At 59.3% G+C, this 23,338-nt stretch overlaps 1 protein-coding gene across 5 annotated transcripts in view; it reads right to left on the bottom strand.

Moving 5' to 3' along the window:
* Positions 1 to 23,022, bottom strand: part of RAI1 (retinoic acid induced 1) — a 119,990-nt gene extending 96,968 nt beyond the window's left edge. For 4 of the 5 annotated variants that reach the window (XM_087440282.1, XM_087440284.1, XM_014789786.2 and 1 more), the window contains exon 1: positions 22,569 to 23,022. The gene's annotated coding sequence lies outside the window, so the exon portion shown is untranslated. Of the gene's footprint in view, positions 1 to 18,323; positions 18,986 to 22,568 lie in introns of those variants that run through there. The other variant, XM_087440283.1, reaches the window with a different exon arrangement.
* Between the last annotated feature and the right edge of the window lie 316 nt (positions 23,023 to 23,338).

Genomic DNA, 23,338 nt, shown 5'->3' with positions numbered 1-23,338 from the left:
AAGTCCCGGCCATGTCTGGAGCCCTTTCGTGAACCCTCTACCCGTCACTCTGCCCCAGTCACACTGGCCCCTTTGCTGTTTTTGCAATATACAAAGCACGTTCCTACCTCAGGGCCTTTGCACAGCCATTCCCTCTGCCTGCCCTCCTCCCAGATATGCACAAGGCTCACCAACCTCCCTCAGGTCTTTGCTCACAGGTCACCTGCTCAGTGAGGCTTTTCCTGACTCCTCAATTTTAAACTGCAAACATCTCCCCAACTCCTGAGCCCCTTCCCTGCTCTATGTTTTTTCTCATTGTATTTATTGCCTCCTAATATCCTCTATAGTACCGTCTCCCACTAGAACAGAGCGAGGATCTCTGCTTTGTCACTGATGTGCACCCAGGACAGTGCCCGGCACACAGCAGGGCTCAGTAAACACATGTGGAGTGGGTACAACACCCTGTCATTCAAGACAGGAACGCCTCTCTATTCGAATGGTGAATCTTTAAACATGATCCCCTGCAGGAGTTTCAATTCGTTCCCTCCCGAGAGCGCACAAGGAAGAAGAAACGTGGGCAGCCCCTCCCAGCTTAGGCCCCACCCCAAATCAACGGTGTGCTCCGGGGCCCGAGCGGTGGTTCTCATCTTCCTTCAATGTTCAGTCCACTAGCTAACCCGCAGCCTGGACATCTCCCCTGGACGTCGCTCAGGCACTGACTCTGCATCGAACCCCCCAAACCTTCCCCATCGCTGTGCAGGGTGCCCCCATCCGCCCTCTGCTCCCCCAGGCTGCCAGTGCTGCCCACGACCGATGGCCATGCGGCCCCGTGCCTGCGCTGCCTTCTCAGACTCTTGTCCAGCCCTTCCCCACCTGGATCCTTGGCCCAGCCTCCTACCTGGTCTCCCTCCTCCAACTGTGGGCCTTTCGTTTTACCCACGATTAGTCCTCATCTTTCAGCGCAGAACACTGAGCCGAAGGCCACAGTCTCCCTCCAGCCTGGCGGCTACCTGGCCCCATCCCTGCTGGGCGGACCCACTGCCCAGGCCCCTTGCCACTTCTCGACCTTTGCTCCCACAGGACCACTGGCCTGAATGCTGTTCCTTCCCTCTGCCTGGCTCTGCAAGTCTGATGCCCACACCATCCCTTCAGCATCCCCCACCTCTGAGCCCGACGGGGGAGGCCGGCCCTGTGCCCTCTGGGCCAGCACTGCCGCTCTGCAGAACGTCCACGGTCCATCTCCCCAGCGTCCTGTGGGCTCCCTAGGGGCTATGAAACAAGAGCTCAAGAGACATTGGCTGAATGAATGAATGAACGATGCAAACAAAACAGCGAGAAGGTGAATAAATGAGTGAGAGTCTGAGTGGAACAATTCTAGAAGTAGGTCGGCAATAAAGTTCTATTTTTTGCCAGGTCCCCTCCACCACTCACTGTTCTCCTGTACGGCCTCCTGGTGGGGGTCACACCTGAGTAACAGTGACGCTGACGACAGTCAGGAAGTCAGTCAGGGTGGGCGAGGCTGTGTTGCTATCACAAAACCCCCACATCCCAAGAGCTTAGAATCATAAAGGTGTATCTCTCACTCACGTCACACATCCAGCAGGGCGGCAGGGAGGCTCCAGCTCACGCATAGTCACCTCTTGGGTGCGGTGGGAAAGAGACTCTGGCATCTCACGCAGCAGTGGAACGCTCAGCCTGGGAGGGACACGCATCTCACTGGCCAGAGCTGGTCACATGACGCCACCAAACCACGAGCTGTCAGGGAGCACCATGCCCCCGGGCCTCAGAGGAGGAGGCACTGGAAATTTTGGCCAAAAGCTCTAATGACACCTCTAATAACACCGACAACAATAGGAACAGCAGAGGCCGCTGACTGCGTCCCTCCTGTGCCCTGGACGCCGGGCGGAGGACGTGAGGTGGACTGTCAGGACTCACGGCATGAGTCTGAGGCCGGTACTACGAACAGCCCCATTCTCCAGAAGAGACAACTGAAGTCCACACAGCGAGGCGACTCACCAAGCTCACACGGCTCGTAAGCGGTAGCCAAGACGGGAACTCACGTCAGTGATTCCAGGCCCTCACGCCCCCCACTGCCTGGCACGGGCTCCCAGCCTCGTCGCCGAGGCTGGCCTGGGGCCGAGGACTGCCCTGGGCAGGTGAGGAGACCCCATGGCGGGGGCCATACTGACCCTCCCCACCAGAAGGAGCCTCCTGGCACTGCGACACCCCATCCCCAGGTCTCCAAGGCCAGAACCTGGGAGGGAGGAGGTCAGTCCCCCATTTTACGGAGAGAGAAACCGAGGCTCTGAGGGAGCAGCTGGGCCAAAGTCACACCGTCGGGCTGTGCGAGCCGACACGAGACTGCAAGTCTGTCCGCCGCGGTCTGAGTGTCCCCAGTGGCCTTGACAGCACTGGGTGCCCTGTGGCGTCCTCAGCCTCCGGGCCACCAAGAAGTGAGGGTGGTCCCGTGCACACCACTTTCCTGGCAGGCAGGTGCACTGAGGAGGTGTCCCCAGTTCCTGGCCCAGCAAGCCTGCAGCCCTGACAGCCTAGGCCGCCCTCTGAGGAGCTTGGCCAAGTGCTGGCACCTGGTGGCTCACTGCTCTCCAGGACAGCCCCCATCGGGGAGGCCAAAGAGGGATGGAGGGAGGTCAGTGTCTAATCCAAGTCCCACATGCAAGACTCCTGGAAACAAGGCCTTGGGGCCTTCAGAGACGCCACGTGGGGCGTCTGCGAGAGGGGCATTGAACAACAAAAAAGAGATCAGTGGAGTTGGAAAACAGACCCACCTGGAGGGAGATCCCAGCTCTGACTGTGACCTCAACCTCTCCAAGCCTCAGTTTTCTCATCCGTAAAGTGGGGTCATGATCAAGAGTACAGACGTTGTACCCAACGCTTGACACACAGTAGGTGTCTGACAAACGCTGTGGCTGTTATGATTGTTACTGGTACTTTTTTTGCCCACCAACCCCCCTCCCATCAACCTGAGCCCCAGACCACGATTAACATCCTTCCTGAGCCACAGGCAGCCCCCAAACCAGAAAGGTTGTGGGTGGAGACTCTCACTCTGCTCCCGCAAGCATGCGCTTCTCTCCCAGGTCCCTCCCAAAGGCTCTGTGCGCAGCAGCCTGGTCAGAAAGAACCCTCATGCTCCCCCAAACCCCGGCTCAGCATCCAGGCCCCCAGCAGTGCCACTGACTCTGTGTGGCCAGCTCCATCCCCCCAGCCTCCTCTGAGCCCACCCTCTGCCTGGAAGCCTGAGTCTCCGAGTCTCCTTACTCCCCAGCTCCCCAGCTCCTGAGGGTGGGGTGGAGAGGCAGAGTGAGGGGACTTCCCACCACCTAGGAGCCCTATGCACAGCTCACTGCCCCAACCACCCGTCCACAAGCATTTATTGAGCACCTACCACATGCAAAGCACCGTGCCAACCGTCACGAGAAAGACAGAGTTGAAAAGGGCATGGCCCCGCCTCCCCGTGAGCCCCCAGTCCAGCAGAAACACAGTATGCATCATGGACGCAGCATGGTCCAGCAAATACAAACAAGCTCTGAAGGTGCACAGACCTGCGTTCCAGGCCCAAGGCCGCCACCTCCCAGCTGAGGGACTCTGGGCACACTGCTTTCCCCCCACTAGCCTCAGTGTCTCCATCTGCAGAATGGGATAGTAACAGAAGCCACCTCAGGGTAGTGACAAGCTACTGAGTACCAAGAGCTTCACGCAGAGCCTGGCACAGAGTAGGTGTTCAACCCCTATGAGCCTCACTCCTCGCCTTGACCGGGCAAGGGCAGAGCCCGGAGGCACGCCAGCAGAGACCTCCCTCCAGCCTCCCACTGCCTCATTAATCAGGGAGGACTGTCCGCCCGGCTGGGATGCCACCTGATGCCCTTGGCAGCCTGCCCATTCACCGCCATCCTGTCTGCAAGGACATCTGGGGACAGGGATGGAGTGTGCCAAGTTCCGGCTGAGGCCAGGCATGCTGGGACCCCAGCAAACAAGAGCAGGCCCACCCAGCAGGCCCCACTGCCTCATTCTCAACACCCCCGCCCCACACACACACACAGTCAGCCCACAGTAAACATCCAAGGGGTGGGCTGGGGAAGGGACCAGGCTGAGGCCAGGCCTGAGATGAGGGAGGCAGCATGAGCTTGCCACCAGACGGACTGAATGTGAGCCTCTTGGCAGCAGGGAGTCACTGAAGGTGCTAGGTGGCAAAGGGACCTCTGCCCTCTCCAGTCTCACCCGCCCGACCCTCTATGAGCTCAGGCCTCTGTGGGCGTCCTGTAGTCCTCACCACCCACCACATCAGGCAGTGTTCTGCCCCAGGCCTTTGCCCCACCTGTCCCCCCGCCCGGAAACCTGTGCCCAGCCCCTCCTATTAGCTCATGCTTATCCTTCCTCCAGGCCTCTCCTGACCTTCCCAGTCTGGGCTCAAAGTCCATTCTCGGCTTCCTCTAAACTGGTCCTTTTTACGTTAGAGTACAAGTATTCCTTTCTAAGGCCACCTCGCTCAGACAAGGGTCCTTGGAGGGCAGAGCCCCACGATGACTCGCCCTGTGCCCCAGCATTGCCCCACATGGGCAGGGCCAGGGCCGGTGGCCTCCGCACGGTCATCTCGTTATGCTTTGGGGCTCTGTCTCTGAGATGGCACAGACGGAGGATGCAGGAGTCCACTGGGGACGCTGATGTGGTTGGTGCAGACCAGAGGGGAGGAGGGACTGGAGGGGGCAGAAAGGAGAGGCTGGGGTGCAAAGGGAGTGGAGAGGAGGGGAAGGAGAAGGGGGCCATCTTGGAGAAACCACATGACCAGTTCGCCTATGCCCTCTTCCCTTTTCTCCTTCCCTCTATGGAAAAAGAGGAGGGGGGTGAGGGGGAGGGACTGAGGGAGAAGGAAGGGCATACAGGCCCCCCTGGGCCTGAGGCTCCCGTCATTCCCCACTGCCCCCAGAGCCCCAGTCTGGACAGAAGGCTCAGGGCAGCACTGCAGCCCCCAAGCCCTGTGCCATCCCCAGGGGCATGCAGGGACGGGGCAGGCAGACCAGACTGGCCTCAAGGAACTGTGGGTCTAGGGGGGCAGGACATACTCCAACAGCCTGCACCCTAGGCTACCCAGCCCCCAACAGAGGGACCAGACCCAGATGGGTCCCAGGAGGACAGAGGCTCGACTTGGAGGGCAGGGATGGATTTCAGGGAGGGTGGGGGGGGGGGGGCCTTTGTTCCAGGCAGCAGAACAGCTCTGCAAGGCCAGGAGGTAAGGCAGAGAGAGAGGCTTGGGCTCTGGGAGGTCACACGGGACGCCCTCCAGGGCGCCTGGCACAGAGCGCGTGACCACCACTGTTGGTGCAGAGCAGGGTGGCACCGGGTCAGTGGATGGCAACCGGTCCCGCAGGGCCTTGAATGCCAAGACAAAGATGGCCCAGCCCAGGAGGCCGGCGGCTGTGCACAGAGGCGGCCCTGGGCAGCGGCCGTGGCCGGAGAGAGCGCCAAGGCCGCAGGCAGAGCAGGGCGATAAATGAATTCGATGACCCTGCCACACCGGCCTCTCCCACCGCACGGCGCCCGGAAGAGGAGTGGGGGGCCATGCTCCAGGTTATTGGGCCTCGCGTGCAGCTGCTCCCGCGGCCGCCTCCCTGGTCAGGTGCAATCAAACACCGGCGCGTTTGCGGCCATTAAGCACTAATGCAGCTCATTAGCATACGAATGAGAAGATGCTTTGATGGCGGCAACCCCCGTGGGGGCAGCAGCGAGCGGAGCGGCGAGGGCAGCGGGGCAGGCCAGCCTGGGGGTCCCAGGGATAGGAAGCTGGGCAGTGGTTCCTTTATCCAACAGCATCAGTAAGAGCAGCCAACAAGCAGTTCTGAGCACCTAGCAGAAATTCTCTCACTTAATCCCAACCCCCAGCAACCCCAGGAGCTATTGGGTACTTACTATTGTGATGCCCATTTTACAGAGCAGCAAACTGAGGCTTGGAGAGGGACTCTGATTTACCTGAGGTCCCATGGCTGGTAAAAAGCCCACAACAAGATTTGAACCTGGGCAGGCTGGCTCCTCAGGCTGGGCTCATAACCAGGAAACCACACTACCACGTGTGACATGGCCAGGAGGGGTTACCAGGGAGGGGTGGAGACTGTGGCTAGGTGGAGGCTGTGCCATCCCACCTCGACTGGGTGTCAGACTGCACCCCGTGCCAGAAGTCACGGCCTGGGAGAAGCAGGCTGTAATAATCAGGATGAACTGTAACCTGGGAATTGGGGGTGGAATCGCCCAAGGATTACTCACTGGCAACTCATTTGATTTTTTTTTTCCTTCAAAAATGGGGCTGTGGGCAGGATGTGGCAGGAGGACAACCAGTTTGCAACCTCGGTCTAACACTGGCAGTTAACAGGTGTTCAAGAAACACTCGGTGAGGGGCCGGCCCCGTGGCTTAGCGGTTAAGTGCGCGCGCTCCGCTGCTGGCGGCCCGGGTTCGGATCCTGGGCGTGCACCGACACACTGCTTGTCAGGCCATGCTGTGGCGGCGTCCCATATAAAGTAGAGGAAGATGGGCACAGATGTTAGCCCAGGGCCAATCTTCCTCAGCAAAAAGAGGAGGATTGGCAGGTGTTAGCTCAGGGCCGATCTTACACACACACACACACACACACACAAAACACTTGGTGAGCAAATGAACACGAATCCTGCAAAAGAACGCCTCCCTCCACAATTTAGGGGAACGGAGATGATTTGCAGATTTCGCCTCTTCCAGGCTTCCTTCGGCCCTGGGGTTGGCTCTGTGAGAGAAAAGGGCCAAGACGAAATAGCAGGTGGGGTGAGGCAGCCTGCTGTGCGAGGCTCCCAGCGTCCCCTGGGGCAGTGCCTCAGGCACTCCAGAGTCAAGGCTGTTGTCGGCAGATGTCTCGAGGGCCCTGGCGGGGAGAGCAAAGAGCACTGGAAGAGGAGACACAGACTGCCTGAGTTCCACTCAGAGGGGACGGAGAAGGACATTTCTAGCCCCTGAGGAGCCCAGAGAAGGTGGGCAGGTGCCTGGGGCCACACAGCAAGAATCGGGGTCTCCTGACTCATTCAGGTCTCCTGACTCATTCAGTCCTAGATGAGCCTTTAGCGGGTGCCTGGAGCAGTCCCCAGCCTAGGCACTGGACACCTCTGTCCTTAGAGGAGCTCGGCGCGCATTCTCCACGCCCGTCCTGGCCGTGAAGAACGAGCATTCCCACACAGGAATGTATGATGACGCAAGTAACTCGATTATTTGATTACTGTCCTTCCCCCTTGGTCACACCACCCCGAGAGCAGAGGTTATGAACACCCAGATCACAGCTGGTTTCAGTCTTGGCACTCAGTAGGCCTGCAAACTTATCCGTCAACCAGATGAAGTATTATTACTACAAACAGTCACAGTGCGAGAGAAAATGCTTGCTGGTGTGGGCCTTCCTGCTTCCCCAAGCCCTCCGGCACCCCCTCCCCCCACACAGGTGGCTCAGGAGCCTGGATGGGCCTCGATGCCCTCCCAGGCAGGAGAGGGGCTCGGCCCCCCTCTTCCCAACCTGACCCTAAGGCCAGCCCACCCCCTCAGCTGCCGGCTGGCCTGCGAAGGTATCTGTCCCAAGGGGGCCCTCTGCAGCCTCATTAGGAAAGTAGTGACAGACGCATTAGCTGCTACAGTGGGGAGGCGGCGGGTGCTGAGGGCTGTCATGAGGCTGAGGAAAACCAAATGCCTGCCACTTCCCAGGCCACTGGGCCCCATCTGGGCACGGGGCTGCAGCTGCGGAAGGCAGAGAGACAACACCCCAAGTGCAGAGCTGCCCCCAGAGCTGGGACTCAGTGCCCAGAGCAGGGATCTTCCCATCATTCCTTGCTGTTTTTGCTGCCTGCCTCCGGGCTGGACTCAGCTCGCTGAGGGATCCTGGACAAACCCTGCCTCCCCTGTGCCGTGGCCATTACAGTTCTGGTGCTCCACGCCAGAGGAGCACAGGGACCTGGGAGCCCACCCTCGTGCAGTGGAAGAGAAACTGAGGCCCAGGGAGGGCTGCCCCAGAGCAGAGTCCTGCATTAGGGTCCTGGCTGGGCCACTAACAGGCTGTGTGCCCTCTGGACCTCAGTTTCCCCATCTGTGAAATGGGGGCCTGGACCACCTTGACCAGAAAGTTCTCTGTGGTCTCTGAGCCACAGGGCAGGGAAGGCCCAGTTCTGCTGGAAGAGAGTCAGGGATTGTCAGAGTCCCTTCAGTCCCCAAAGCCAGTCCTTCCTGGAGCCTAAGGCTCAGCCACGCAGGGGTCACAGAGCTCAGGTTTGCCAGGCATTGAGTTCCTCCCAGGGCCCAGGCCCGGGGGGCAGCGGGGGGAAGGAGATGCCCAGCAACACAGCCAGTGGCCACTGCCTCCACCATGGATAAACAGTCCTATGCCACACTCCACACACACACACGAACAGGCCTCACACTACAGGACACACACACAAACACAAAGACAGACACTCTGCCACACACACAGGTCCCCCACCCACAAACGCAGACAGAAAAACCACACACACACATACAGAGAGGAGTACATGCCCCCCTGCACCATGGATCCCACCACACGTATGAGCACCTAGGACATGCTCAGGCAAACCCATCCCCTCAGCTCATTTCCCCAACCCAGCACACACACAACCACACACTGGTCCCAGTCACAAACACAGAAACCCCCTCTATACACACATATCACACACACAGGCACACACTCAGCAATCCAACACAGAGAGACTCACGTGTGCCTGGGTGCAGCAACCATGCAAGAACCATCACCCCCTCCACGTACAGAACCCCCCAAAAAACAGACACAGACACACGCTGCACACACACAGGCCCGCAAGTCCGGGAACACACAACGACACACACCATCTTGCCACTTGGTTAAATCCCACACGGCAGGCTGCTCCCAGCCTAGAAGAACAAATCCAGATAAATAAATCATGTTCAGAGCATCAACCTTGGCCCCAACCTGGCTGCCTCCCTGCTACAGGTAAAGTGAAACGGGTCTTCAATATTTTATAAATGAATAAGCCTGTTAAGAGAATATAATTTAGAGGGCCGTTGGCTGTAGGCTCATAACATCCCTCCCGCATCCTTCCATTTCGGAAAGCACACAGTGGTGGTGGCAGGCGGTGGCCAGTGGGGCATGGTGTCTGGTGCCCCACCCGCCACCCTGCTGCCAGGGGTGTTATTCCCGGGAAAGGGACATTCTGTGGTTTTCCATCCGCTGAATCCAGCTGCTGCTCAGGCACAGGGCCCTGCCTTCTCTTGTCTCTTTGGCTTTTTCCCTCAAGCCTTGGATGCTTTTAAATGCCAATCCATCGCTGGCAATTGTGAGTTCGCAAGGCCTGTTTCACACAGGGCTTGGATGTGTGAGAATCGAACTGTTCAGGAATGGGGGAGAACAGAAGCCCTGGTGGCAGGGATGGGCGGGTGCAAGGGCACCCTGTAGCTAGGCCTTCAGGGCGGCTGGGCAGAGAGAGCTGTGCCTGGTGCCAGGCCTGCACACCCCCAGGGAGAGGCTTTGGAGCCCAAGGCCGTAGAAATCGGCCCTTAGGATGTAGAGAGGGAGGAGAAGGTGAGTCACATGACCAGCACAGGGTCTTAAGAGTCTGAGCATTGCTGGGCAAAGAAGGGCCTGGATGAGGCTGAAGTCTGAGGCCTCACTGCAGCCTTGAACATCTGGGGCCCATTACAGTCCCTCCTGTTGGAGCCTGGATCTCAGCTGGGGCCACGTCCAGGCTCAGGGTCCTTGTCCAGGCTGGGTGGCCCCCTGGCCCAGACTGCTTATCAGAGTTAGTGGCAATGGGGAAGAGCTCCTGGGGGTCTGAAGATGGGGAGAGCACGAACAAAGTGAGAAAGCAAACACCCAGGGGCCCACCCGGTGGTGTAGTGGTTGTTTGCACAATCTGCTTCAGCGGCCCGGGGTTCACAGGTTCAGATCCCAGGCGCGGCCGACGCACTGCTCATCAAGCAATGCTGCAGTGGCGTCCCAAATACAAAATAAAGGAAGACAGGCATGGATGTTAGTTTAGAGCTAATCTTCCTCACAAAAAAAAAAGAAAGAAAGAAAAGAAAGCAACCATCCAGTCTGGCTCTTTTCTGAAGCTCTCCCCAGAATGTGGTTCCAGGTCTCTCCAGAGACTCATGAAAAAGGAGCATGTTATACCACTTCAAGTGCGAAAAGCAGGATATCCAACAGCATACACAGGAGGAGTGACGGCATACTTAAACAAACCCAAATCCCAAGAACAGGGGCAAAGAAAAGTCAAATGTGGCTGCATTTGGAGACTGGGAGTATGGGTGAATTGTTTTTCTTTTAACTTGTCATATTTTCCAAAAGTCTCTAATAAGCCTGTCCTCCTTTTATAGTGAGAAAAAAAGCTATTAAAACCACCAAATGCTTTATAAAATATATAGCATGACTCTGTATATTTATCATATATTGTTTATCTTATGTCCAGAGAAAAAATGTTGACAGTGGTTATGTCCTAAGAGTGGAATCAAAACAGATTTTTACTCATTTGTTTTCCTGTATTTTTGGGTTTTTCTAAAATCAACATATTATTACTTTCATTAAAAACAAAATGCTTAGGACTAGGAAGTTCTTTTCCATACCAAGCCTGAGTCCCTCCTGCTACAACCAAAGCCCCTTCTCACTCTCCTTGTGCGTGTGCCCTGGGTGAGGCTCAAGAAAGGCCAAAGGACAGCTGCTCAACAGGCACACAGCCTCCCTTCCAAGACCCCAAGGTTAGCATTACATTTAGCTGCCCCTCCAGTCCAGGTAGGAGGGGCAGAGGTCAGCTGAGTGGGTGCTCAGAAGCGACTGGAGGAAAGAAGGCGGCCCTGGAGCGACGGGTCGGGAACTTAGGCACGAGAGACGGGCGTGCGGTGGGGCAGCGTGGTTGGCAGCAGAGTTCCGGAGGAGGCTGCCCCCAGGGCAGGCGGGGCGCCCGGGCGCAGGAGTAGGAATGTGCCTCCCGGCCAGACCGTCCACGGCTGCCAACCAGGGAGGCCCGAGCTCCTGGGCTGGCGGGAGGCGGCCGGCGGCAGGGTCCCGGGCGGGCCAGGCGGCGTTGGGGGGCGCCCTCCCGCGCCTCCTCGCTCCGGCCCTGGGGTAGAGGCAGCGCGGGAGGCCCAGAGCCTGCGGGTCCGGGGCAGCGCGGCCCGGAGCCCGGCGCTTCCTCTCCACGGCCCCCTGCAGCGGGCGCGGGGGTGCCTCCCCCTCTCCCTCCCCCTCCCCCTGCCCCTGCCCCAGAAAGCGTCCTCCCACTGCCCCTAACGCGGGGCTCCCGGGCTCGGGCAGCACCGCAGGGCTGCACGGAGGCCCCGCCCACCGCCCCAGGTTCCCGGAAAGACAGGCTCGGCAGTGGGCGGGGCCTCGGCAGCCCCGCCCCGCGACGCCGCGGAGCACGCCGGGACGAGCGCTGCCATGGCAACGGGAGCGGCCCGCCCCGCCCCCGCCCGCGGCCCCGGCCCCCCCGCGCGGCCGCCGGCCCGGGCTTGTCTGGTCGCCCGGCGCGGAGGAGGCCCCCGCGGCCGAGATGGTGGGCGCCGCGGGAGGGAGCGGGGGCAGGAAGCGCGGGCGTGTGCCCTCTCGCCGCCCCCGCTCGAGGTCGGGGAGCGGAGAGGAAATGAACCCGGAGGCGATAATCGAGCTGCCTGCGTGTCTGGCCTGACACTCCTCCCGAACCTTTTCCTGAGGCCCGGCCGGCCCCGCCCGCATCCAGAATTCGACCCGGCCCCGAAGACGGCCCCTCAGCTCCCCACAAGAAGGCCGTCTTCCTGGCCCTGGCCCTTCCCCAACACGGTGCGCCCCGCCCCACGGAGGGGTCGAGAAGCTCGGGTCCCAGGCCGGCCGGAGATGCTAGCCTCTCCCCGCCTACACCCTAGGCGTCCCTCGCTGGGCGGTGCGACCCGATTCCCCTCCGCATGGCTGCGTCCAAGCCCCCAAGTGACCGCAGCTCTGCAGCCATCCCTGCCCGGCCCGGGTCTCCCAGCGAAGCTGGCAGCTCCCCAGGGAGACGCTGCGCCCCTCGCACCCTGAGTCCTCCCAGCAACGGGGGGCCAGAGGAGGATGGGCGCTCACACTGACCAGGCCGGGCCAGTCGGGCCAGATGCCTGTCTTCCCGAGACCTACATGTGAGTGACTGCCCTGGCTCGGTGGGCAAACAAGCCCGGATCTGTCAAGGAGTGAAGTGGCAGAGCTGGGACTCCGCCAGGCTGGGACTCCAGACGCCTGTCCACACACAGTGGCACTCCCTGCTCCCTGGCCGCTCAGCCTGGGCTGGTCCAGCCGCCTATCTCTGGCTCAGAGCAACGGCCTGGCCTCCCATCCCTGGCTCCCCTTCCCCCTCCCGCAGGCCTGGCTTCCCTTCAGAGACAGCAATCTGCAGCCACACAAAGCCCTGTTTGTTTGCTTTCTCTGCTGCTCCCCCTGGATCCCATGTCTTTCTCTGCTACCTGCCGGCCTGGCTTCCTCTCCAAGCTGCTTTCCCAGCCAGCTGAAGGGAAGGAGGGGGCGGCCATTCCAGCAAGCCCTGCCTCCCGGCCACCCTGTGGTTCCTCGAATCCGCCTCTCCAGTGCCGGCGCGCCTAGCTGGGGCGGCCTGACCCACAATGGCTTTGCAGCCCCCTGGCTGCCTCTCAGGATGTAGGGTGCCAGCTGGGTGGAGCAGGAGCAAAGCTGGCAGCCAGGGGCTGCGGCAGGGGCAGGGGAGCCAGAGAAGCCCAGCCCACCTCCCCTCTCCTTTTGTGAGCAAGCCTTGTTTTGCTTGTCAGTCAGGAAGGCTGCCCCTGACTTCCCAGCCTCCCACCGGAGGCCAGGAGATAAGGAGATGAATGGGACCCGGGGAGGCCAAACTGAAGGAGGTGGAGGGACGCCCGGGTTTCATGTCCCTCCCACCCTCACTCTTTCTGGGGGTTCCCAGGTATCCCAGGCTCTGGGATGAGGGCTTACAGGCTGCACTGGGGGCCTCACTTGGTAGGTGCCCTCTCAGGGCCCACCCTGGGCAGATCCCTCTGCATGGTGGGCACCCTCTGCAGTGTCTTAGGAAGCTCTATCAGCCTGAGCTGAAACAGGGCTTTCACAGGCAAAGAAAAATAAACAGCCACATTCCACACCACCTTCCCTACCTGCAGAGTGGGGGCTGCCCTCTCTCCTCGTTCAAATAAAGAAACCCAACACTGATACTGCACAGAGATACCACAATCTCGACAGGTTCCCTCTACCCACGGCTCTTTTATTGCGCCCTGCCACACTGGGTGGCCCAGGGCAGGTCCTAACCTCCCTGGGCCTCCCTCTTCCCCTTCCTGTCCCCTTCCGTGCAGAGTTTAACCCTTACAGCAACTCCAGGACAAAGGCATGATTATGCCCACTTGACAGATGACAGGAGGCTCCAAGAGAGACAGCCACGGACACAAACTGCCCGGTCAGAATTCAAGCTCGCTTCTTTCTGACTCCAAGCCCTAAAAACTTCCTACTAGGTGGCAGTACTATTTCACAGTCAGTGATGATCTGTCCAATGGATGAGTGACCACCATGAGGTGAGTGAGGAGCAGGCAGGCTCTGGTTTCGGAGCCCAGTAGATGTGGTCTCCAGTCTAAGCTCTGCCACTTGAGTGCTGTGTGACCTCAAGCAGGTCACTTAACCTCTCTGAGCTTGTTTCCTTGATAATCTGTATAGGGCAGTTAATAAGGCTTAGAGAGGACCACCCAATGCCAAGAACAATAGCAGGCACTCCTTAAATGATGGCTTTTCTCCACCATCCCTTTCAGCATCCAAAGAGACAAGCTCCCTTATTAAAGGAACCAAGTCTCTCCCACCCCTGCTTTCACCCACCTGGCACGGCTGCCAGGCATCCCCCAGTCACCATCTCCAGCCCTCTGGAATGCTCAGGCTGAGGCCAAGAGCAGCCAAGCTGAGCTCTCGAGGCTCCTCTCCTGCCCGGGAGACCAGGGCCTCTCTGTTTAATTAGCTAGGGCGGGGGCCCCAGGGGACAATGTCACCCTAAGGGAACAAAGCCAGCTCCATCCACATCCTGCTGGACTCAAGAAGTGAGAGCCCTCAGTTAAGTCTGATTTGGCAAAACGTCTGTTTTTCGTGCTATTTCGGGCCACAGTGGGGATTTTCTGTGCTTGTCTCAAAGGTATCCTAAACCAGATTCCGTCCACCTCCCCCACCACTATCTGTGTTTGAAATGAAAATATTGTTCTTCCTCTTCTCTCTCTCTTTTTTCCTGCTTCTCTTTCCCACCTATCAGAGGGATGCAAATGAGACAAGGGCAGACGCTGGGCCCCCAGGGAGGGCAGCACTCCCTCCCACCCACGAGGCCCCAGGCAGGTCCCTCAGCTCAGCCCCCAGAGCACAGCACGCTGGGAGTTGCAGTTCCCTCAAACCAGGCAAAGGGGAGAGCTCCTCTGGGCCTTTATCTTCTCCCCGCTCTGGAAGCCCCTGAGGCCGGGTCATTTTCTGCTGTCTCCCCAGACACAGGCCTTTTGACGTTCTGCCTCTGAGCCACTGCTTGGGCTGTGCCCTCTGCCTGGAACGACCTCCCCCAAGGCCTCCCCTCCATGGAACAGGCAGCCTCTCCCCGCCCCTCCTGCACTCTACCTTCTTAGCTCGAAACACAATTACAATTAAATCCACATCTATGCAATTATTTCCTTAATGCCTGCTCACCTACCAGGCTGTAAGCTTCAAAGGGGCAGTGTCCACCTGGTCACCACGGTTTCTCCAGGGCAAAGTTTCTTAACCCCTCAGCACTGTTGACATTTGAGGCCAGGTAATTTGTTATGGGGCTGTCCTGTGCATTGTAGGATGTTTAACAGCATCTCTGGCCTCCACCCACTAGATGCCAGCAGCTCTTCAGTTGAAACAACCAAAAATGTCTCCAGACTTGACCCAAGTGTCCCCTGAGGGACAAAATCATCCCCAATTGAGAATCACGGCTCTAAGGCCTGGCAGAGTGCCCCCCTCAAATGAATGAATGTGTGACTCTTTCCTCTTCTCCCCCCAATAGAACAGGTGATCTTTATTTTACCTCTTATCACAATCATGTACAAATTTCATTTTCCCTATCAGACCAGAAGCTTTCAGAAGACAGGCCCATGTCGGGCCGGCCCTGTGGCTTGGTGGTTAAGTGCGCGCGCTGCGATGCTAGCAGCCCGGGTTCGGATCCCGGGTGCGCATTGAGGCACCACTTCTCTGTCCATCCTGGGGCCGAGTCCCACATACAGCAACTAGAAGGGTGTGCAGCTATGACATACAACTATCTACTGGGGCTTTGGGGGCAAAAAATAAAATAAATAAAATCTTTAAAAAAAAAAAAGACAGGCCCATGTGACCTCAGCTGTATATCAATGCTTATCGCCTGTAACTATTTGCTGAAGGAGTAACTATCAAAGCATCAGAGAGCACTGGACTAAAACCCAGTTCTGGTTCCTGCTTCCCCACCCGGCCCTGGATTACTGTGTGACTTTGCTACAGTAGCTAAGCTTCTCTGGGCCTCAGTGTCTCTCCAGTCATTGTAACACTTCTTTGTCCTATTGGGCTAGTGGAAGGTTTACAGCTTTACATCTCTAATTTACATCTCTAAGGAGCTGCAGCCCCCAAGAAGAAATCTTTCAGGTGGTTTTCAATTTACATTTATGTTTTCTGAGAATTTGTATTATTACTAACAGGTGACATTTATCAAGCACTTTGCTATGTGCCAAGTACAGCTAAGTGTTTTAGAAGCAGCATCTCAGTTAATACTCTTAGAAACAAAACCATAAGGTAGGTACTGTTATTCTCAGTATTTGATAAATGAGGAAACAGAGGCTCAGAGAGCTGGAGGGATCTGCCCGAGGACACCCAGATAGGTCTGGCGGTCTCTGGCAACGTGGGACATCAGTCAGAACACACTTTCAGCTTCGATACTTGATACTGAAATTCTGTCTTCAAGTCTGAAGCCCGCCTGGCGCCAGGCAGAGTGAGACCTTTCTGGGTAAGCAAGGCCCTCGCGGGGCCTCCCCCCATCAGGCCTCACCCACGGCGCTCCTGCTGCAGAGAACCAGCTCCAGTGACCACAGAAGGGTCCCAGAAGGCCAGGAGGCGACGAGTGCTGATTCCAGAAGTGGGCCTGCCCAGGAGGGGGCTGGAGGGCCGCCACTCCCTTCTGGGGTGTCACCCCTCTCAGGAAAGCCCTGACTGGAACTGACCTCCCGCAGCACCGAGCTGGTCCGTGAGATTCTTCAGGGCAGGAATGAGGAAGAAGAGGAGGAACCATTCTCTAGCCCTTTCTATGTACCAGGGACTGCTTTAAGTATTTTATCTGCATTAACTCACTAATTCCCCCAACAACCCTAGGAGATAGGTGCTATCATTTCCCCATTTTACAGATGAAGAGACTGAGTAGAAGGAATAAGTCACTTGTCCAGGTTAGTAAGTGGCAGAGCCCGGATCTAAACCCAGGCAGCCAACCCCCAGATCCGCGTGCTCACCCGCTACACTGTATTAGAAACGCAGTGCGCTTGCGGCTGTTTCCAGCACCCCGGGGTGCGACAGGCCCTCAACACGCAATTCACGAATGAACGAACTAACACGTGAAGGAGTTTCTGGCTATCCTGCCACATTCACTGCCACCGGAGCCACAAGCTGCAGGATGTTTTCTCCAGGTCCCCACAGCAATGGGGCAAAGCCTCTTTGGAAACAGAGACTCTGGCCAGAAAACTGTAATTCTCACTTGCCCCACTGTGTAACAAAGACCCACTCGATCCATCTGCCTCACCTCGGCTGGAAAAGAACACCCTCCAAACTCCCTGTTTCGGCCAATGTTAGCCCAGGGAAGGCTTAGAGGCAACCTTGCATGAATAGGAAGGGGAGAATAACAGCAATCTCTTCCACGTGCAAAGTCCTTTAGCAGTAAGAGTAACAGCCACATCTGCTCAGTACTACGTGCCAGCAACCTGGAGGGGCCTGTGATTATGCCCATTTTAAAGGTGGGGATACGGAGCCTTGGAGGGGACAGCTCGTACCGGGATTTGAGGCCAGGCTGACCTAACCCAAAGCCTGTGTTTATGACCCCAAGCTCAGGGCCTCCATGCCTTCCAGATCACAACGCACGCCCACACTGCCGTGGCATTTAAGGCTTGCAGCAGTTAACGCTCCTGTTTCTGACAGGAGAGGAAACTGATGCTCAGACAGGGAAGTGAGCTGTCTAAAGCAGCAGCTGGACCCAGACCGCGTCCTGGTTCTGAAGCCCGGGCTGCTCCCACTCCCTCACCACACTGCCCTACGCACAGGCACGGGCGCCAAGACGGGCACTGCAGGAAACGGGCCCAAGCTCCGCACGAGTCTGCCCCGCCTTCCTCGAGACCCCCGGCCTAGGGCGCAGGGACACTCTGAGCAAGCCCCCTGCCCCTGTCCTGTCAGCCCTCTCCCCTGGCTCCCTACGTTCTCAGCCTTAGCAGTCGACCCTCTCCCAATTCACAGCAGAGACTGAGGCCCAGGGGAGAGGGGAGGTGTCCCCACAACTCCCAACAACTGGCTCCCCAGCCCCGGCCCGCCGGCCCCGCTGTGTCTGTTTCCCTCCTCACGGGACTCACTCCGGCCCCTTCACGGCATCCGGCTCCTTCTCCCCTGAGCCGGCTCACTTTGTGCAGAAAGTGCATGTTCACCGTCCACCCGGCCCCCAGACCTGGAGGGCCTGGAAGGCCAGACCACAGCACGCTCATCTCCGGGGCCCCGTGCGAGCACAGGCTGCGGGAACGTGTGCTGAATGAAGTCGCAGATGAACAAGTGTCCGGTGTCACAGGAACCCTCGTACTCCTGAGTCTTTCCTTCCTGAAGTGAAGCGTTCTGTTCAGCAACAAGAACATCTCCCTCCCTCTTCCCCACATCTCCCTGTCTCCCTCTCCTCCTACCCCGTCTCCCTCTCTCTCTGCACGCCCCCCATGTCCCCCCACCACACACACACCATTCACACGGATTCAAGAACCAGTAGAGCAAAGTCTGCTTTGCCAGCCAAGCCCCAGTCTGCGCCTCCAGCTCCCGGCACCCACCCTCCGCGCCCCCTCCCTGGTGTCACATTCCAGCCTCAGATCCTCAGTGACCCACCCAGCACAGGGCACAGCGCTGCCTCAAACCTCCTCTTCATTCCCCGGGGAAACAGGATGAGCCAGTTTCTCCCCAGCCCCCTCAGGGAACAGCCTGGGGGGGCTGGGCCCCCCTCTGGCCTCACTTGTCTCCTCTCAAGTCTGTCCAACCAGAATCCCCTGACCAGCACCCCGAGAATCCACAAAGACCCCACAGGGGACCAGAGAAACAAAGTCAGGGCTCTCCCTCGCCCCACCTCACCTGGCCCTCACCGCCAGGAAGCATTTCTGAGCGTCTCCGTGTTCCAGGCCTCGCCCTTGGAGCTGGGGCTGCTGAGAGGAGGGAGGCGTGCTTTCGGGCCTAGAAGCTCCAGCCTCGTGGGGAGGACAGACGCTGACAGAATTACCGATAATTCCGTGATAAACACCGAGCCACGGGTATAGACAAAGGGAGATGACTCATGCTGCCTCGGAGGTCAGAGGAGGAGGAGGCAGGACGTCTGTTTTGGTCTTGGGAGGCAGGGAGGAAAGTGAAGGGCATCCTAGGTGGAAGGAACAGCTCAGGCAAACACACAGAGGCAAGAATGTAAGTGGCTGAACCCTGGGAAGGAGGCCTCTGCTGTGACAGGAGGGGAAGGGGTTAAATGGGGGCAGAGCAGGCGGAAGACTCCAGAAAGGGTCCCTGCAGCATGGGAAGGACTATGGACTGGACCTTTATTCAGAGGGCAGCAGGAGCCCCTGGAAGTATCTGCTATGGTTGAGAAAGATCACTCTGCAGTGTGGCCCACACTGGGAGGGGGCAGGATGGAGGCAGGGAGGCCAGAGAGGAGCCCTGGCAACAGCCCAGCCTCTTCCGCCACCATTCTCTCTGAGCCAGTTCCTCCCCTCTTGGCCACAGCACACAGGCCACGTCCGTTCCAGCCTCCAAAGACTTGCTGGTGTGTTCCCTCTGCCAGGAACGCCCCCTCTCACCTACCTGTGCTTGAAGCACCTGCTCCAAGCCCCCTCTTCCATGAAGCCCCCGCCTCCACAAAGAACCCCAACTCTGGCCAAGTGTGGGCACACTAGTCCCTGAATCCTAAAGCTCACGTGATCCGTCCCACCCGTCTCAGAACTGGATGAGACACCAGCTCCCTCTGCTCTTCTTTGCGTGGGCAAGTCTTGCCAAAGACGCTCCCATCCGCTCTCCCCCATGGTCTGCCGTAACACTCACAGGGTGCTTCCACAGGAGGACCTGCTTTGTGCCCGAGACCCGGCACGTGCTCCCACTGACCCCTCGGGTATTATCTGGGTCTCCGTCACCCACCGGGCTGTGACCTTCTTGGAGGCAGGTGCATTAAGCACAGAAACTTTGAAAATGGAGGGTCCTTGGGAAATACTTGTTCCTTTGGGGCCAGTGAGCCCAGATGCCTCTGCAAAAGAAACGCAGCCCAGTGTCCACCGCTATGTGCACAGGCGTCTACCTTGTCCCTGCCTGCAGAGCCACATGTCAGAAATCGGGGAAGACACAGCCACAGGAGGCTATTAAAAGCAACGAGGTGCAAACATGGACTGCCATGGAAATAGAATAGTAATAATAATGATGACAGTGGCACCTGGCATTTATTAGGACAAGTGCTGTTCTAAATTTTACATGTTTATATGGATTAACTCATTAAATCTTCACTGCAGTCCCCTGAGGCCCGTATGCTATCATCCCTATTGTACAGATAGGGACACTGAGCACAGAGAGGCAAATCACTCCTTCAGCATGTGGTGGAGCCAGGAGTCAACCCAGAGCCTTGCCCTAAAGCACCTCACCCTCCGACCTCGCCAAGACAGACTGAAGGGAAAACGGAAGCTGAATAAGAGCCTGAGGTGTGTTCTCATTTGGGGGAAAAGAAAACGACATATTTGCATATCTGATACATGTATACAGACATGAGTAAGGATGCGCTGTCATCCTGTTACCTGGGGTTACCTGTGGGGAGGGTGGGGTGCAGAGGGCACTTTTACTTTTCCTCTATATAGTTCTGGGTCATCTGCATTTTACACAATGGGAACACATCCCTGTGTTACTTGAGTAATTAAAAAAAAGAGAACTGTTAGGGCCTCAATTAATGTTTGTTGAATGAATAGAAGCCAGATTCATTTTCTAGGTTTGTTTTTTCAAACTCTGGGTATGACCCATTAGTGGATTGTGAAATCAATTTAGTAGGATGCAACCAGCAATTTAAAAAAAAAAACCAAATAGACTAGAACAGAAAGTATCAGGTCAGCAGCCATAATAGAGGAAAGAGTTACTTCACTAAACTTCTGTTTCAGTTATACATAGTGGGTGTGAACGGAATTGTGACCTAAAATGTATTTCTTACTATAAGTCACAGGGAAGAGTTTGAAAGCCAGCGGTCTACACCTGGGAGTCCCTAGGGGAATAAGACAAGGGCCCTGCCTGCAAGAGCCTCTTGGTCCACAGGGAAAGAAAGATGGTTCCGGAGCAGGTGAGCTCCCTGTGTTTAGGAAGCCAGAGGGGCACCTGGCTATTGGGAAGGGTCCTATTTTGCCCACCCCACAGTTGGCTTCTGGAGCCTGGGTCACCCCTTGATGCACTTTCCTTCTCTCCAAGGCTTGTGCCTGTAAGAGCCTTTGCTAGAATTTTGGGGCTGAGCCTCTCCAAGACTAGAATGTTCGGGTCCACTCCTCTGTGTCACCCAAAAGGCCACTTCCCCTTGCTCCTAAGGATTCCCTCCTGGATGTTCCCGGGGCCCTATAGACCCCCTTGTTGTCAAGGGGGATGGGTGGAAAACTAGAAGATTCCTTTCCAGCTTCCAGATCCCGAGGGCCACGTCCCAGGGAAGCTTCTGGAAACGCAGCTGTGTGGTCAGTCGGGAGGGGCCTGCACCCAGTCTGCAGCAAGGGCTGCCCGCATCCAGGGTAAGCCTGACCCTAGGCAGAGCCAGGTCTCCACGGAGGATGCAGTAGGGGGAGGGAAGCAGAGCCCCCAGCCTGGGGCTCCCAAGGCGCTGGCGCCTCGACATCAGAGCTCGCCTAACCCACCCCGCCGCCCCTCCCAGGGCAGCAGACAACTAAAAAAAGATAAAATAAAAAGAAGTAATTCCCCTGCTCTGACGTCAGCGCGAGGTCTTAACAGCCCAGCAGCGCCATGAAACTGGATTGCAACCAGATGTAATGCCCTTGAATCCTCAACACACCGCTGCGTTGGAAGAGACATAAGTGGCGGGGGGGGGGGCACTTTGGGTGGAAGGGAACCGTGCGGGTCCCGCGTGGGTCCTTGAATCAGAGCCTGCTGACACCATGGGACAGGCGCTGCGCGAGGGGGTGTTGCGAGCGGGGAGGCTCCGGGCCGGGGTCCGCCATTCCGGCGCGCGGCCTCCCCTCCCCCAGCCCCCCAATAGCGCATTGTTACGCTCGGTTTTATCCATTCAGAACCGAAGCCCTGCGCTCCCCGCGACCGAGGGCTCCAAAGGGGAGGGCAAGGCTCGGCCGCACCCGGTCCCTGGCGCGGATTTGAGGAGGACAACAGCCCCAAGAAGGCAAACCGCTCGCTGGGAAGACGGGCGCCCCAGGAAGCTGGGGCCTCAGCAGCCTCCGGCCTGGCTGGTGTTTCGCTTCCCCTCCGCCCCTCCTCGGCGGCCCCCGGCGCGACCAAGGCTCCAAATGTCACCCCCCCCCCGTCCCGCCACCCCCTCGCCCCTGCCGCGCTCGGCGACGCCGCTTTGCGCCCAACCCCCGCCCCCTCCCCGTCCTCCTCCCGGTGCCCTGCCCCCAAGGCGCCGGGGCCGTGAACCTGGCCGGCGCGCCGCTGCCCGGGGACACCGGGCTCGCGTGTCCGGTGCCCCGACCGTGACGTCACCCCACGATGGGCCCGCGCGCCCGGGGCCTGGCCGCGTCCGAGCTCCCGGGACTCTGCGGCCGCTTCCTGCCCGGTCGCGGGGCCTTCGCGCAGGCTCGGGCGCCGCTGCCCGCGTGGGGGCACCGCGGGGAGCCCCGCGCGCCCCATCTCCCCACGCACGGCCTTCGCTGCCCTTGCGGCCCTGGCTCCCACGCGGTGGCCCACTCCAGGCCCCAAGTCCCACACGAAGAAGTCAGCTCCCCGCCCCCCCACTCCCGCCTCCGGCGCCCTGCGAATGCCCCCACGTCCCCACCCCACGATCGGCAAACACTCCGCACATGGCGCACGCAGAGCCCCCAGCCACACTCGACCCTCGCTTCTCGCGCCCCTACGCCACGAACCGACCCCAGCCGGCCGCACGAACCTTCCTGAAGATCCCCATCCACGGCACAGGGCGCCCCCACCCTGCAGCTCCCCAGATGGCCACCCGGTGACCTCGTGCACCCCCCACACCACACAAAGCAATGATCCAGGACCCCCACCTCCCGGCCCAACGCGCGCTCGGCCCCGCACGCGCCTCCATTCCTCACCCTGCCTCGGACCCTACGCCTCGCGCCGCCCCCGCCCCGCGGCAGTGCCCCCTGCGCCCCCCGCGCCCTGGCGCTCGGTGCTCACCTCGGCGCTCACTCGGAGACCCTGGGTCTGGCGCTGCGACTTCGCGGCCCGGAGGCCCGGGCGGCCATGGGGGTCAGGGTGCGGCGGCCCGGCCGGCCCGCGGCCAGGCAGGAAGGAGGGTGGGCCGCGGCGCCCCCTCCTCGCGCCGGCGCTCGGGCGGCGGGCAGGGCGGCCTGCTTGGCTCGCCTCTCGCCCTCGCCGCCGCCTCGCTCTCCAACTCGACTCTCCGAGCCCAGCCGCGGGCGGGCGGGGGCGGCGCCCGGGGGCGCGGGGAGCCGGCGGCGCGGGGACCGGGCCCTGGCCGCGCAGCCGGGCGGTCCTGCCTAGTGTCCGCTGCTGCCGCGGGGAAATGCGATCCCCTCCGCACAGGAAGAGCGGGCGGGCGGGCGGGCGGGCGACGCGCGGGGGGAGAAGGAGAGCGAGAACGGGAGGAAAAGTTCCCGGGCGGCCTGGCTGCGCTCGCTCGCGGCCCCGGCGCCAGGTGGGTCGTGCGCGCCCCAACAACACCCCCTGGCGGTCCGCGCGCCCCACTGCGCGTCCCCCCGCCGCCTGGGGGAGGGGGCTTTGCTGTGGGATCCGGGTGGAACCCTCAAGGACCCTCACACCCCGCCTCCGGCCTGGGGACGCCGCGGGACGGGGTCGGGGTAGGGGCTGGAAGCTCGGGCCGAGGATTGGACCGGCATCCGGTCCTCAGGTCTTCCAGTCTCTGGCATGGTCCCCAGGCGGGGCTCCCACGCTCACCCCACCAGGAGCCCTCCCGCGACCTCCTC

This window comes from Ceratotherium simum, chromosome 16 (assembly GCF_057802395.1).
Source record: "Ceratotherium simum simum isolate JZ-2026a chromosome 16, ASM5780239v1, whole genome shotgun sequence".
Lineage (NCBI taxonomy): Eukaryota > Metazoa > Chordata > Mammalia > Perissodactyla > Rhinocerotidae > Ceratotherium > Ceratotherium simum.
Note: the sequence above shows the minus strand (reverse complement) of the source record. Positions and strands in the feature narration are given on the sequence as shown.